Source organism: Tasmannia lanceolata, unplaced genomic scaffold, assembly GCF_043159265.1.
Source record: "Tasmannia lanceolata isolate RefF3 unplaced genomic scaffold, GAP_Taslan_0.1 ptg000015l, whole genome shotgun sequence".
In the NCBI taxonomy this organism is placed as follows: domain Eukaryota; kingdom Viridiplantae; phylum Streptophyta; class Magnoliopsida; order Canellales; family Winteraceae; genus Tasmannia; species Tasmannia lanceolata.
Window position 1 is genome coordinate 49,790,720 of NW_027518692.1, and position 6,387 is coordinate 49,797,106.

Here is a 6,387-nt window from a genome sequence, read left to right on the forward strand (position 1 = left end):
TTTGTGAATGGTCTTGTCTTCTCCTTGAGCCCGTTTGTGAACGGTGCCTCTTTTCTCGAATCCATTTGTGAATGGTATCGTCCTCCTTGAGCCCGTTTGTGAACGGTGCCTCATTTCTCGAGTCCATTTGTGAATGGTCTTGTCTTCTCCTTGAGCCCGTTTGTGAACGGTGCCTCTTTTCTCGAGTCCATTTGTGAATGATTTTCTATCCTCCTTGAGGCCGTTTGTGAACGGTGCCTCATTATCCAAGTCCATTTGGGAATGCTTCTTATCCTCGTTGAACCCGCTTGTGAGCGGCGTCTCATCTCCTTCTAAAAACTGTTTGAGAGCGATCTTTGTCCTTTCCCTTCAGAATCCATTCGAAAATGATATCTCATTCTCTAATTGCCCGTTTGTGAACGGCGCCGCATCGAGTTTTTATTATTATTCAAGTTCTAGGGTTTCATCTAAGGTTTTGCATTATGTTAAGGTGCGTTGTGTCTAGAGAGTCCTTTGTCGATTAAAACTACGCAAAATGGTTCTGTCATTTTTAACTTTGGTATTCAATGACTACGTCATCTCTACCAAAGAGGGGCATCTGTAGACACCCCATTTTGTTTTGGTTTTAATCAACAAATAAATTAGTGTGTTAAATCCATGTGAGAACCCCCTCTATCATTGATTTATATGTTTTAGGTCATTAATATCTTGATCTGACTTTACGGATCATCAATCGGGACAAAATAAGCTAGGGTCACTTCATAGCCCGGACCCTGATTCCATTCCGAGACCCGATTTCCGTAAATCGTTAGATCAATGGCAGATCTTGACCTGGGTCTAACCATCCAAAACCACCTAACCTCTCCTCTCATCCTAACCATCCAAACCTCACCTAACCTCACCTAACCTCTCCTCTCATCCTAACCATCCAAACCTCACCTAACCTCACCTAACCTCACCTAACCTTACCTAACCCCACCTAACCTTACCTAACCTCATCCTCTCATCCTAACCATCCAAAACCACCTAACCTCACCTAACCTCCTATCCCATTCTCCTATAAATACCCTCTCATCCCACCATCCAAGGGAGAAGAAAAAAGAACCCCTCTCTTAGAAAATTCATCCCTCTCCCTCATCTCTTCAAGGGTTCGGCCATCCTTGCCGGATCGGGTGATTTTATACGTTGGGTGATATATATCAAAAGCAGTCATTATCAAGCAAGGAATCATCTTCAAGGAATTAACATCAAAGAAAAAATCAAACACAAAGTGGGTTTCCAAAGAGGTAGGCATTTATTTCAATTCTATGTAGGGTCTGTTTTCATGCATATCTTTTACTTTAAAAGAAAAACCATGTTAGGAAGCATGTAGGGTCCGTTTTCCCCCTGGTTAGCCTCTGGTTAGACCCTGGTTGCACCCTGGTTCCCTACTGGTTCGCACCCTGGTTCGATATTGGTTCGCACCCTGGTTCCCTGCTGGTTCGCACTTTGGTTAGACCCTGGTTGCACCCAGGTTCGCTGCTGGTTGCACCCAGGTTCCCTCCTGGTTGCACCCTGGTTCCCCTGCTGGTTCGCACCCTGGTTCCCTGCTGGTTCGCACCCAGGTTCGCTGCTGGTTGCACCCAGGTTCCCTGCTGGTTGCACCCTGGTTCCCCTGCTGGTTCGCACCCTGGTTCCCTGCTGGTTCGCACCCTGGTGCACCCTGGTCCGCACCCTGGTTTGTACCCTGCTTCCTCCTAGTTAGACCATGGCTAGTCTCGGGTTTGCTCCTAACTTAGACCCGACTCACTTGACCCTAACCATTAACCCAATCCAACCAAGTAATATCCCAACACAATCCGAGTCGCATGTCTGAATCCATTTGGCCGAATCTCATAAGCCCGCCCACTTTGAATTCCGAAAATTCAAACCCTTGATGATTCCTATATGCTCAATTCTTTGATGCAAATTCCCAATTCCAAAATCCCATTGCTAGATCAATGTTTCTGAATCTCAAGTCCAATGCTCAAATGCAAACCCGATTCCAGATACAAATACCAATTCTGTCTTCCAAAATCCAAGCAACCTCGCCAGTGGAACTACGTGTGGCTTGATCCCCATCACGGGATACGTAGGCAATTTGGCACTCCCAAGTTCAGTCGCACCTTTCTCTATCTTTCCCATTCCCTCACACTATTCATCATCTCGATTCATCTCGTGTCTCTCGGAACCATTGGATTATGGTTTCCGTCGTAAGAACCCTTAGAGCCCAATTTAGGAACAATGGTGTCGTGTCGTGTTGTGTCCTAAGTTTTAGGGAGTCCTAGAGTTAGGAGTCCAGCCTCATCACGGACGTTTGCTATGTATAGCAACCGTGCCATAGGTCTAGTTACACTAGTCACCCAATCTTTCCCTAGGACAAGCCTAGTAAACTAGGATGTAGGCAAACCTGCATTAGTCTAAGGGACCATTTGCATTTAGATGAGAATCATATAGCATCTTAGATGAAATCCTAAGATAATAAAATCCTCAACTTGAATTAAATAACTTCTCCTAAAACTGTTGAAACAGTCAATCCCGTCTAGGTCGGTGTCCTAGTTGAGTTAGGCATAAGTAGCTTAGCTTAGGTGCACCGAACTACGTCGACTCTGATCCCAGTGAGGCTTGGGTACGTAGGCAGCTTGGATGTCTGATGGCATACCACCCGCGAGTCGGCACCACAAACAAATTGTGGTGTTTTGTATATTAATTTTCTTGTAAATGCTTAATCAAATCACTTAGGACTTTCCATGAAATTAGAATTTTAGGAGAACTTTCACTTAGATTGAATCCAGACAAATTAATAAATCAAGATACACATTTAGGATTCACATTGAAATTAGATCATAGGATGCATGTCACTTAGTTCGCACATTAACATAGAGTTGAATGAGCCATTTAAAATAAATTTAAAAGAGTTAGCTTTTGGAATCGAAGACCGATTATCGGGCAAGAATGGTGCATGTGGTGGATAACTCCCCATACCTTCCATTCTCGTAACCAGGTAGCGAGTCTAGATTTCTGGTTAATTACGGGTCCTAGATCCCACATCTAGGTGGCGACTCTGTCAGTCTCTTTCGTGTGGAATTCGGATTGCCTTAGTGATCCCAAGTTCACAGGAAAGATTAATTCAAATCAATAATAAAATGCACACGCCAATCGCGTGGATACGAGAGACCAAGAGAGAGAGAGCGGCGGCTCGCGCCCCACACCCCTCTCGCGGGATCAGGGTACCACAGTCTGGCGACTCTGCTGGGGATCACCTAACTTCATTAAAACTTCAAAAGATAATTCATTTGAATTTAATTTTAAATGGCTCATAAAAACTCTATACTTGTTAGATTAGTTTGTCTTGTTTTATTTTCTCATCACATTTTACTCAAACTTAATTTAACAAAACCTGAAGGCATCATAGATCGCGCGAACTTATTGCACACACTTACATCACTTGCATCTAAACCCTTGCATCTCACGTGCACACACGTCCTATTTTAGGAACCCGGAGTGTTATCTAGCATGGTTGACTGGGATTTCATCACCTGGTGCCTCTGTGCTAGAGAAGCATTCCACCCTTAGCCTGGTACCTTTATGGTACGTAAACGGATCTCTTGTTCACGTACTGATACGCCGGACACTGGTACAGTATATCGAGCAGGGATTCGCGCTAAGGGAACTCTTGGCCTTACCCCTAGATTAACCCACACATGCATGTAGTATACGAACACATGTGCATCACGTGTGTGAGCCTAGTTTAGGATATCCTACCCATTGGTGTCTAGATTAGGCCGTGGTCCATCTTCCAATGGTCACGATCGGTCCTTATATACACGAACAAAGTCATGAGTCGAGATTCTCTCTCCACTCCGATAGATTAGGATTAAGGTTGATGCCTTCAGGTAACACTGATAAAATGTGAAAAAAAAAAAAATTCCCTTTGGGGTTAGGATATAAATCCCATCATTTCCAAAGATCTCATAGGATTAGTCATTCATGATCTATCTGTTGAAAGTAATCCTATGCAATCTCATCTTTTGATCATGTGTCTATCATTCGTCTTTTGTGGGATTCGATTGTGTCTTCATTGGCGGAAATTGTGTCTCAATCATTTGATCGTGCAATCTTGATGATCCAATCTTGCCTGTACCCTTGATCTCTTCCTCCTCTAGGGGCTACCTTTTTCAAGAATATTTCTGCTAAATCCTTCAGAGTTTACTCTCAGAATCCTTGAGCTAGGGGCATTTCCCTATGCGAATCAGTCATCATTGTCCAAAATTGAAAGTATCAGCCATGATGATGTTCAGAACGAACAAGCCTTCGCCGAGCCTTCAACGCCAAACAGTTGCAGCAGTTAAAGTTTTAGTCACTTACTATTTTATGTTGAGTCAGTCATCATGGTCAGTATAATTGTTGAGTCCGGTCTTACAGTTAAAGGTCAATGCCTAGTCCAGGCAAGTTATCTTCTGTTTTCCTTTCTTATTTAGAGTTGTGAATCCTGAGCATGTTCAGGATAGGTCGTCTGATGTAATAGCTTTTCTTTAAATAAAATTTCAGTCAGTTCTAAAAAGTTCACTTGTGTCTGTTCTTAAGTGTGCTTCTGATCTTAAAATAAGACTCCCTCCTCAAATGAGGACAAAATTGACGAAACTCCACTTGAGTCACAGCAATTACTTGAACGAGAGGAGGAGCGCCAATCCCAACCTTTCAAAGATGAAATTGAAATGATAAACACTGGCACTGAAACTTTGATTCAGTGAATGCCGATTGAAAATACATTACCCTCTAAAGAGTGTGAAGAATTGATAAAATTATTTCAAGAATAAGAAGATTGTCTAGAAAAGCTACAACCGATACCAGGGGCAAGACATAGATGGAAAGCTCAAAGAAAATGAAGAAAGTGAGAAGATATATGCTATACAAGGGGCATAGAGTGGAAACAACTTTCATATTTCCAATCAATGACCTTGGTTCTCAAATTCATAAAGCCAACAAATTCAAGATGAAAAGTTCAAAAGCAAACAATGAAAAGTGATCATCAGATATCGAGAGTACGAATCCATAGATGGAGGATGTCAAAGAACAAGTTTCGCTCTATGAAAGTCAAAAGCACGTATTAGAATCTTGAAAGAAGAAGATCCATTATCTCTTACCTGGAAATGCCGTCAAACTCCGCGAAAAAAAAAAACAAAAGAGAAAAAAAAAATAATCAGTACCAGAGGGACTCTAGTAACCTAGATCGATTCCCAATCTGAACATCGAAAGGCCTCCTTTGGCCGATTAAATCCCAAAATCAAAACCCAATGTCAAAAGAATACCGATTTGCAAACCCTTCGAGCCTAAATCAAATTTTCTTGAAAACCCATCAAACTTGGGGCATTCCCCCGAACTACGCGAGACCTGATCCCTATACTGGGGTACGTAGGCAACTCGGTTGAACCGAGTTCGGTCGATTCAAAAAGGAAAAGAAATTCAATCCTTTCAAAAAAAAAGAAGAGAGGGACAAGTTCCAAAAGAAGAGAAGTTAATTGTTCCAGAAAGAAAAGAAAAAAGGAAAAAAAATCAAACAATTTATCTTCAAACTAGGGGCATTCGCCCTGAACTACACACGACCTGATTCCTACCTTGGGATATGTAGGCGACCTGTTCACAGGTTCGGTCGAAATCTTTGTTGAGCCTTAAGCCATTCTTTGAAAAGCCCTATCCTACCTATAAAAGTCCTTCTGGTGTTCAGAACTAATGAGCTAGGTCCTGAGATACAATAAAAAAATGAAATGATGATGAATAAGAAAAATAACGGAGTTTGAAGATCTGCTAGACTGAAAACCTGAAAGGGCGGTCTAGGCAAAATTTAAGATCATTCCCCTGCTAAGTTGAAAACCCGAAAGGGCGGCTTAGGCAAAAGCTAAGGGGATAGCCTGCTGGATCGAAAACCTAGAAAGGTGGTTCAGGCAAAAGTTAAGGCTAGCGCGGTCCGCCAAGTTAAAAACCCTGAAGAGGTGACTTGGTCACGGTAAGAGAATCAGTATAAGAAGGCAACAGCCGGTATCAAGACTGAAGATCAACTGAAGTTCAAGCAAATTCAAGTGATATCCTCAAAACTGGGGGCATTGAAGCTAAGCAATCTTAGGGGTCGTAATTAAATTCTTGAGGCATTACTGTTTCGAGGAAGAAGTCCGGTGTTTACCAATTGAAAAACTATTCCTTGAAAGGATAGACTTACCAAACAAAACATTAACTAAGTCAGAAGCATCACTATGTTTGTCAGTATAGTCAGTCAATCTTTATTATTCTAAGTTCACTCCTTCAGGGCTGCTCAATCCTTTGAGTAGTGCCTTTCATCTAAGTTTTCTCTTTAGAAAGAGTCAATTGTCGTTCCTATGTCCAAATGATGTA

General features: G+C 42.1%; 1 long non-coding RNA gene across 1 annotated transcript; it reads left to right on the plus strand.

Annotated features, from left to right (window-relative positions):
* Positions 1-451: 451 nt before the first annotated feature.
* Positions 452-5,486, plus strand: LOC143892193 (uncharacterized). Its single transcript, XR_013255451.1, has 2 exons — positions 452-1,265; positions 4,164-5,486. It is a non-coding gene; the product is annotated as an uncharacterized LOC143892193 (long non-coding RNA).
* The last annotated feature ends 901 nt before the right edge of the window (positions 5,487-6,387 follow it).